Genomic DNA, 10,105 nt, shown 5'->3' with positions numbered 1-10,105 from the left:
CTGGTGATGAGCAGAGGGAAAGGTCAGGGTGAGTCACCTGTTCCGGGAACATTCTATCCCCCCAGGCCCTACCTGGTCCTAGCCTACGAATGCGGACCAGGCGTCTCACACTCAACCACAGCAAGTGATTGAACTCCTTTTCCCTGAGCTCCTTCCTCCCACCTCCCTTCTCTCAGTAACAAACAAACAAATACCTCATCTGCCAACTTCCCGAACCAAAGGCCTGAATCTCGGGGCCTCCAGGGACAGGGCAGCCCTGGATTCCGACGAGAGGGAGAGGAAACAGGAAAACGACCAAAGCTCCAGGGCAGTGAAGAGGCCACTAGATAGATTTTTTTTTTTTTTGGCTGCGCCCACCTGACTGTGCCTGGGTGCAGAACCGGGTTGTGCCGTGAAGATTTGTGTGTGTGTGTGTGTGTGTGTGTGTGTGTGTGTGTTTAAATACATTAGGTTCCACAGGAGAACTGGGGGTATGCCGGGGGCCAGGGGCCTAAGAGGACCTTTCTGCGAGCTGGCTTGTCCTACACCCCGGGGAAGAAAGCTGCTGAAGAGCAGAACCCACCCAGACTAGAGAGGGGAGAGGGCAAAAGGAGCCTGAGGCCCGTGGGTCCTGCCGCACGCTCCCTCCTGAGGGCCCACGGGCCCTCACCAGCCGCCCCGCCGAGAAGGCCCCGCGGGCGTGGGGACCCGAGAAACCCTCCCTTTAGCCGTCAGGCACCGCTTTGGCTAACCACGCTCCAGTCCTTACCGGTCCCCATTGGCGGAGGTGACAGAACTGCCTGCCGCTCACCTGCCCTAGGCAGCGCCCGGATTAAGCCTGAGGAGGCGAGCCTGAGGCGATGAGGCCTCCTCAGGTCTGGGTCGCCGCCTCAGCTCCCCCTACAGGCGTGCGGGCTGCCTCCAATGATTGGCTGCCAGGTGTCGGCGCCTGCAATCTGATTGGCCGCGAGGCCGAGTTGGGCGCATGCGCGGGCGATGCACACGCCCCCCCCCCCAAGCCCCAACCTCGTAAAAACACTCGCTGTGGGCGTGGTCAGGCTGAATCTGAATCTCAAGGGTCTTGGGTCAAGATTTGCTCAACTCACCGAATGGGAAAAAAGAAAAAAAACAGATGGCACAGCCTCCAGGGCACAGGGCTGAGAACGGCCTCCAAGTCTACCAGGCAAGTCCGGTGATGGTGTCCAGCAGTCACAGCCCTCAGGGGTGACCTCCCTTAAGCAAGTTCTTTGCTTAAGGAACTTGACCATATAGTGGATCTTGAAGCCCCTCCTCTTGGGATTACATTTCAATCAATGCCTGCCCCTGTTTTTGCAAGGTTATTGTGAGCTGAGAATGAGCTTTACTTTCTTCTTCTTCTTCTTTCTTCTTCCTCCTTCTTCCTTCTTTCTCCTTCTCCTCCTCCTCCTCCTTTCTCCTCCTCCTTTTTCTCCTCCTCCTTCTTTCTTCTTCTTCTTCTCACTTTTTCTTTTTTTTAAATTTTAGAGCTTTCCACTTTTAATGGCTGAGGAAAACCAAAAAGAATTTTATTTTCTGACGTGAAAATTGTGTGAAATTCAATTTTCGGAATCGTTAAAGTTGGAACAGGGACTTGCCAGTTTCTTTGGTTATTATCTATGGCTGAAAACTTAATTAATCGCCAATGATCATATTCGCAAAGCCTAACATATTTCTTTTTTGGCCCTTCACAGAGTCTTTTTTAAATGCCCTGTTCTGCTGGAAGTCTCCTAGTAGTCATATGGGAGAATAAAGTTTTGGTTTTGTTACAATATTTTCTCTCTAATATATTCATTTTTCATTCTTTACTAATTTCATTCCTTCATATCACTATAAGTTTGTTCTGTTGCTCATCCTTACAACTTTTTGAGATGATTATTTGTAACTCTCATTTCTCTTATATCTAATGCTATAAATTTACCTTAATTTGTTGTTGTTGTTCAGTCCCTCAGTCATGTTGGACTCTTTGCAACGCCATGGGCTGCATGCAGCACACCAGGCTTCCCTGTCCTTCACTGTCTCCTGGAGTTTGCTCAAACTCATGTCCATTGAGTTGGTGATACCCTCCATACATCTCATCCTTCGCTGCCCACTTCTTCTCCTGCCCTCAGTCTTTCCCAGCATCAAGGTCTTTTCCAATGAGTTGGCTTTTCACATCAGGTGGCCAAACTATTGGATCATCAGATTCAGCATCAGTCCTTCCAGTGAATAGTCAGAGTTGATTGCCCTTAGGATTGACTGGTTGGATCTTGCTGTCCAAGGGACTCTCAAGAGTCTCCTCCAACACCACAGTTCAAAAGCATCAATTCTTCGGCACTCCACTTTCTTTATGGTCCAGCTGTCACACCCATACATGACTGCCGGAAAAACCATAGCTGTGACTAGGTGGACTTTGTCAGCAAAGAAATGTCTCTGCTTTTTAATATGCTGTCTAGGTTTGTCATAGCTTTTCTTCCAAGGGCCACATAGCTTTTAAGCTCATGGCTGCATTCACCATCCACAATCATTTTGGACCCCAAGAAAATAAAGTCTGTTGCTGTTTCCATTGTTTCTCCATACAAATTTAACTATGTCCCACAATTTTTGCCAAATAGAATGTTCATTATCATTCACTTTCAAGTATATCTAATATTCTCTTCTAAAGACAAGACTATATATTGTATGGGCTTCCCTGGTCACTCAACTGGTAAATCACTTTCCAGCCAATGCAGGAGACACAAGAGGCCTGGGTTCGATCCTGGGTCAGGAGGATCCCCTGGAGAAAATAATGGCAATCTGCTCCAGGATCCTTGCGTGAAAATTCCATAGAGAGATATATCATGTATTAATATAGTTATTTATATTTTCCAAGTGAATGGCATTTTAAAAGATGTTTCTTGGTCAGTTTCTCATTATTGCATTATAGTCAGATGACACAGTCTAAATATTACTGATCCTTTGTATTTGAAGATTTCCATTCAGTTAAGTATACCGTACTTCAAATTTCCTTCTCAGTGAAGTCAAGATTAAGTGGGTGTTATGTAGAGAAAATACTTGCAATGTCTAAAATGTATATATGTGAAATGACTTCCTTTATGCTTCACAATTATGCCAGCATCTTTCAGTAGGGTACCTTTAACTAAGTTCCAGGGTTTTCTCAAATTTTACCGTTTTTTCCACAAATGTTCTTTCCCAGTTTCATATTCCCATATAGGATACTGACCTGCATGAGAATATATAGCAAAAAGGAACAGATACCTCCCTTAGCTTACTCTGGTCTGTAGCAGTTTCTTAAACTTTCCTTGTTTTTCATGACTTTTGACAGTTTTCAGGAGTCCTCCAGGGACAGGTATTTTGCAGAATGACTCTCTAAATGGGTTTGGTATGTTTCTCCTGATTGCCCTGGGGTTTATATAATTTTAGAACTATACCTCCAAGGCAAAATATCTTTCTCATCACTTCCCATCAAGGATTCATACTATCAAAATGACTTACCACTAGTTCCTCTGCTATAAAGTTGTCTCCTTCCTACTGACATATTCTGTTCTTGGAAACAAGCCACTAAACACAGCCTACATTTAGGGAGGGGCATGGAATCTCATCTTGAGGAAAATATCTAAGAGATACACAAATTACTGTGTATACAAGTTAATTGAAACTCATTTATAAGGAAGATCTGGTTCTTCTAGCCATATCTTTTAATTTTAAATTAATTAAAGTAAAGATTTAATAGGTTTCCCAGTTGGTGCTAGTGGTAAAGTACCTGCCTGCCAATACAGGAGATGTAAACAACGTGGGTTCAACCCCTGGGTCAAGAAGAACCCCCGGAAAGGGAAATGGCAACCCACTCCAGTATTATTGTCTGGAGAATCCCATGGACAGAGGAGCCTGGTGCACTACACTGATGGGGTTGCAAAGAGCTGGGCAGACTGAAGCCGCTGAACACACACAAAGATTTAATACCTCAGTCACACTGGCTGCATTTTAACATTTGGAAAGTGGCATATTAGACAAGGACATAGAAAATATTTTTATTGAGAATTCCTTAGTGATCCGGTTGTTAGAGATTTGTGCTTCTACTGCAGGGGCCAGAGAGTCAATCCCTGGTTGAAGATCTAAGATCCCTTAATCCTCACAGCAAGGCCAAACAAACAAACAAACAAAAACCCTGCCAGATGAACACTCCATCTGATAATTCAGATAAAGAATATAAGCAGAACACCTCACAGAAAAGAAACATAAGCATTTATATATGTGAAAAGCTGATCACCCTTATTAGGGAATACATGTAACAATTATTAAAAAAATTTCTATTGCTGCAGAAATGTCTGTGAATAGCACTGACTTAGGTGATTGTTTTGCCAACCTTTCTTCTTTTCAAATGTAGTGCATATTAACACGTGAAACTGCTTTAGTTCTGTCTCAAAAATTTGCTATTTTCACTATCATTCAGTTCAAATAGTGCTTTTCCCATAACAATTTCTCTTAGGAGCAATAAGTTATTTAGGTTCAGAAGCAGGAGAAGGAAGAGCCTAAAACACAACATTAAAGAGGCTTGTGAATTACAGACATGCCACTTTTGCACTTTGGGGTCCTGGCAATCCTTACTGTATCCTCAGCCTGTTTGCAGTGATATTGCTTCGTTTTCAAACTTTGGGAGTCCTGTACGCCTCAGTTATCTTTCTGGGTTTTTGTTTGGTCATGCCACAGAACCTGTGGGATCTTAGTTCCACAACCAGGTGTTGAACCCTGGCCATTGATAGTGAAAGCATCAAGTCCTAACCAATGAACCAACAGGGATTTCTCATATATTTTTCTTTCTTTCTTTCAAATATTTATTAATTTACTTTTGGCTGCGCTTGCTTTTAGTTCCAGCACAAGGACCCTTCAATCTTCACTGTAGCATGTGGCAGCAGGAATTTTAATTGTCACATGTGGTATTTTTAGTTGCAGTATGTGGGATCTAATATCCCGACCAGGTAATGAACTTGGACGCCCTAATCTGGGAGCACCGAGTATTTCCACTGGACTACAGGCATGTCATTCCCATGATCTAACCCAGGTCTCCCACATTGCAAGTGAATTCCTTACTGTCTGAACCACCGTAGCTTTGACTATAAGAATTTTGGTCAGCAGAGTGATGCCTTAGCTTTTTTTTTTTTTTTTTTTTTTTTAATGCTGTCTATGTTTGCCATAGCTTTTCTTCCAAGGAGCTAGTTTCCTTTAATTTTGTGGCCACATTCACCATCTACAGTAATTTTGGAGTCCAAGAAAATAAAATCTGCTGTTATTTTCAATTTTTCACCATTTCTTTGCCATAAAGCGATAGGACCAGATGTTGTGAACTTCATTTTTTGAAATTTGAGTTTTAAGCCAGTCCTTCACTCTCCTCTTTTGCCATCCTCAAGAGGCTCTTCATTTTCTGCCATTAGGGTGGCATCTTCTGCATATCTGAGGTTGTCGCTGTTTCTCCAGCAATCGTGATTCCAGATTGTGCTTCATCCAGCCCAGTGTTTTTCATGATGTACTCTGCAATTAAGTTAAATAAGCAGGGCAACAGTATATAATCCTGACATACTCCTTTCCCTATTTGGAACCAGTCACTTGTGCCATGTCCAGTTCTAACTCTTGCTTCTTGACCTGAATACAGATTTCTCAGGAGGCAGGTCAGATGGTCTGGTATTCCCATCTCTTTAAGGATTTTCCAGAGTTTGTTGTGGTTCACACAGTCAAAGGTCTCATCACTTCATGGAAAATAGATGAAGAAACAATGGAAACAGTGACAGAATTTATTTTCTTGAGCTCTAAAATCACTACAGATGGTGACTGCAGCCACGAAATTAAAAGATGCTTGCTCCTTGGAAGAAAAGCTGTGACAAATCTAGAAAGCATATGGAAAAGCAGAATTACTTTGCCAGCAAAGATCCATGTAGTCCAGGCTATTGCTCTTCCACTAGTCAGGTATTGACGTGAGAGTTGGAGCATAAAGATGGCTGAGCACCAAAGAATTGATGCTTTTGAACTGTGGTGTTGGTGAAGATTCCTGAGTGTCTGTTGGACTGGCAGCGAGATCAAGCCAGTCAGCCCTACAGGAAATCATCACTGAATAGTCACTCTAAGGAATGATACTGAAAGTGAAGCCCCGACACTTAGACCACTTATGGGGAGAGCTGACTCATTAGAATACACCCTAATGCCGGAAAAGTTTGAAAGAAGGAGGAGGGGATGACAGAGAATGAGATGGCTGGATAGCATCACACACTCAACGGACTTGAGCTTGAGCAAGCTCCAGGAGACGATGAAGGACAGAGAAGCCTGGTGTTCCGCAGTCCATGGGATCGCAAAGAATGAACACGACTGCCCAACAACAAATTATTATTTGTCTTGCTTGATGTTTTTCTCGTTTCTGCAGCTTTTCACTTCTAATTAAATTTGTTCTTTGAAACTCATGGAAGGTCTAGGACCAGAAATGTTTCTACAAATAAGGGAGGACATTGTTGGGGGTTGGGCAGGGGATGGTCTATCACTGGGAAAGCCCTGCAGGGTCCTGCTCAGTTATATGATGAAGCAGACTGACAATGCCAAGTGTTCAGTAGAAATGGAAATGCCAGTCCTGTTACTGGAAATACACACTGCTTCAATCAGTTTCAAAAAAGCATTTGACTGTACCTGCATGTTAGAATGGCTAAGTCAGTAACATCTGCCTGCTGTGGAGGAGACCTTGGTTTGAACCCTGGGTCGGGAAAATCCTCTGGCGAAGAAAATGCCAACCCAATGTTGTATTCTTGCCTGGGAAATCCTATGGACAGTGGAGCCTGGTTGGCGAGTCTATGGGGTTGTAACAGTTAAATACTACTTAGCAACTAAACCACTACCACATGCGTTGTCATAAAATCTCATGTCGAGACATATAGATTTAGCTATCCTAGAGAAATTACAATGAAAGACACAAAAACGTTCATAGGCAGCTTATTCAATAAGGAAAAATACGAGCCTTAAATTTCAGGCACAGTAAAATGGATGTCTAAGACTATGCCAATTCATCTGAGGGAATTCTACCCAGCAATCAAAAAAGAATGTTCCACAGCTACATACAATAAGAATGCATCTCACTTATTTAAAGGAAAACGAAGACCAGGGGAACAGAAAGTCTATTGTGTGATTCTGTTTATTTAACACTTGAAACAAAGAAAAATGAATCCCTGGTGCTAGAGGTCAAAGAAGTGGTTACTTTGAGGGGCAGAGAGTGGCCAGTAAGGAACATGGAGATTTCAAAGCTACTTGATAGTAGAGAGAGGAAACAAATACAATCTCAGTTACAGTAAAGCCAGACTTTATTTAGTTGGGCTACAAAATAACCATAGATGGTTACTGGTGCCATGAAATTAAAAGATGCTCACTCCTTGGAAGAAAAGTTGTGACAAAGCTAGACAGTGTATTAAAAGAAAGAGACATTACTTTGCCAACAAATGTCCATAAAGTCAAAGCTATGATTTTTCCAGTAGTCAGGTACAGATGGAGGAGCTGCACCATAAAGAAGGCTGAGTGCTGAAGAATTGATCTTTTCAAACTGTGGTGCTGGAGAATGGAGAAGACTCTTGAGAGTCCCTTGGACTGCAAGGAGATCCAACCAGTCAACCCTAAAGGAAATCAACCCTGAATATTCAGTGGAAAAACGGATGCTGAAGCGCCAATGCTTTGGCCTCCTGATGGGAAGAGTCAACTCATTGGGAAAACAAAACAAAACAAAACAAAACAAAACCCTTGATCCTGGGAAATATTGAAGGCAGGAGCAGAAGGCATGACAGAGGATGAGATGGTTGGGTGGCATCAGCAACCCAACGGAATGAGTTTGTGCAAGCTTCAGGGGATGGTGATGGACAGGGAAGCATGGCATACAGAAGTTCATGGGGTCACAGGGAGTCAGACACGACTGAGCAACTGAACAACAAAAGCCAGGCAGGGTCTTTATGTACAGCTGGCTGAACCTCAATGGGGCTTTTTTGAATTTCTGGAGGTGGGTAGAACATAAATTTTTGGCCAGATCTCTTGCTGCAACATGTCCGGAATATTTCGTGTTCGTAGTCAATCTTTTTTGTGGTTTTTCTGGGTGGCACTTTGGAGTCAGTGTTCCTCACAATGATAGATGCTGTCTCTCTCAGTCCCAGCTGAACTGAACTTTGGATCATGACCTCTGTTTCAGGAGGCAACCCTCCCAAGTGCTCTGGCTTTTGGAATGACCGATGATTCTTGGTTTGGTTCTCTCTCTTTTCCTTCACGTTCAAACTTTGCAGCCAGCACTTGGAACACGGAAAGACCCTCCTGTTCCAGTTCCTCCAAGCGTGATTTACAAAGGATGTCACCTGTTTGAAAGTTTTGAGGCAAAACAGACAAACAAATTGTTCATATTTCCATGCCATGTTCTAAAATATGCCTCTACATTGGCAAAGGCTGACAATCTGTAATTGCAAACACAGCAGACATAGGGCATTTTGCCAGGTTTGTGACTGTCCTTCATGTGCTGTAATAGAACCTGATCTGTTTTGAAGGACAATTCACAGATTTTACAGACCGTGGAGGGCTCCCAGGAAGCATGGACACTTTCAGTGTGGCACTGCAGCTGGAACAAGGTGGGAAACTGGTGGTGGCAGTGCTGACAGGTAGTGTAGATTTCTCAGCTGTCACCCTTCTGCCTCTCAAGCTCCAGATGGTTCCTCAGGTGGGTCATAAACTTGACATATTTTAGAACACTCAAGCAGCTGAGGCATTTAAAGGCTGTGTGAGTCTTCTGTTCTGGCTGCCATCTCTTGTATGCTGCCAGAGTAAAAGCCATCAAATAACATTTACTTTCATCAGTAAATTTGATCCCAGATTTACTTTCATGGCATCAACAGACTTGCTCTGAGTTGCAAGAGTCAAAACGTCCATTTTCTCCAGCCCTTACAAACTACATGGTCCTTCTGGATCCATAAGACGGAAGCATGCCTGGTCATTGGCATGAGTCCATGAAAATGATGCCCCACCATGAACACGGCTCGGTGAGGTCGGGGAATCTTCCAAGGTCATAATCGTGTTTTTCCAGGAGAGATACCTGCAGGGGCCATGGTGGAGGCAGGTCCCCCTGGGATTCCATCCCTGAGTTTGGGTCTTTTGGGATTCCCACTGTTAAAATTCACATTTGAAGTAGGACACGGCTTTGAATTAAGAGGGCTTTCATCCTTGCCTCCTAATGAGAGAACAGCTCCAGAGAGACAGTGACGCCGCAGAGAGAGCAGTTCTGAATTATGAAGGACAGTTTCCGGAGAGTTCGTTTTATAATCAGGTTTAGATGAAGGCTCAGAAATAATAGAACTGCCTCTTCCTCCCCATACACACTGAGAAGCTGGTGATACGGCAGCTGGCTCTGATGCTGGGGTCTTAAGATTTGCAGGTTGCAACATGCAGGAGGGATCCGGACTCACGGGGTCCTTCATTCTTCTTGAAGATGATTCCCTGGTCACTCTGTTCAAAGCGTTAGAAATGACTGGCTTTGAGCTTGAAATCACTCTGACCCAGAGGGTTTCAGCATCCTCATTGACGTGCTCCACTCCAACAAAGATGACCTCAGCATCGTCATTGTCCTCACTCTGGATTTGGACACGGCGGTCTTTTTCTTGGGTTGTGGTGGTGCTTGTGCTTCCTCACACGGGAAGAGATGGGCCATTTTGCAATCACTTTTGGCTTCAAGTGGCCCCTTCTAGTGTTTTGTTTTGTTTTTTTTTTTTTCCCACCTAAAAGTAATCATCAGAAAAGGTCATCCCCTCTGATCTCAGGTGTCACTCTCTGTGGTTTCAGTTAACCCTCAGTTGTTCACCGAGAATGTTAAATGGAAAACTCCAGAAATATATAACTTATGCATTTTAATCTGCAGGTAATTCTGAGGAGAGTGATTGGAATCTCACACCATCCTGCTTCCTCCTGCCCAGAACGTGAATCGTTCCTTAGTCCTGAACATCCCACGCGTTTGTCACTCGGTTACCCCAATGATTGGTGAGATGTCACAGGGCTTGTGAACAAGTCATCCTTAGTTTACTCAACAATGGCCCCAAACCATAAGTGGAGTGATGCTGCCCATTTAGATATGCCCGAGAAA

At 43.8% G+C, this 10,105-nt stretch overlaps 1 pseudogene; it reads right to left on the bottom strand.

Moving 5' to 3' along the window:
* Positions 1-7,974: 7,974 nt before the first annotated feature.
* Positions 7,975-9,676, bottom strand: LOC132658988 (zinc finger protein 280A-like; annotated as a pseudogene).
* Between the last annotated feature and the right edge of the window lie 429 nt (positions 9,677-10,105).

Source organism: Ovis aries, chromosome Y (assembly GCF_016772045.2).
Source record: "Ovis aries strain OAR_USU_Benz2616 breed Rambouillet chromosome Y, ARS-UI_Ramb_v3.0, whole genome shotgun sequence".
Classification (NCBI taxonomy): domain Eukaryota; kingdom Metazoa; phylum Chordata; class Mammalia; order Artiodactyla; family Bovidae; genus Ovis; species Ovis aries.
Note: the sequence above shows the minus strand (reverse complement) of the source record. Positions and strands in the feature narration are given on the sequence as shown.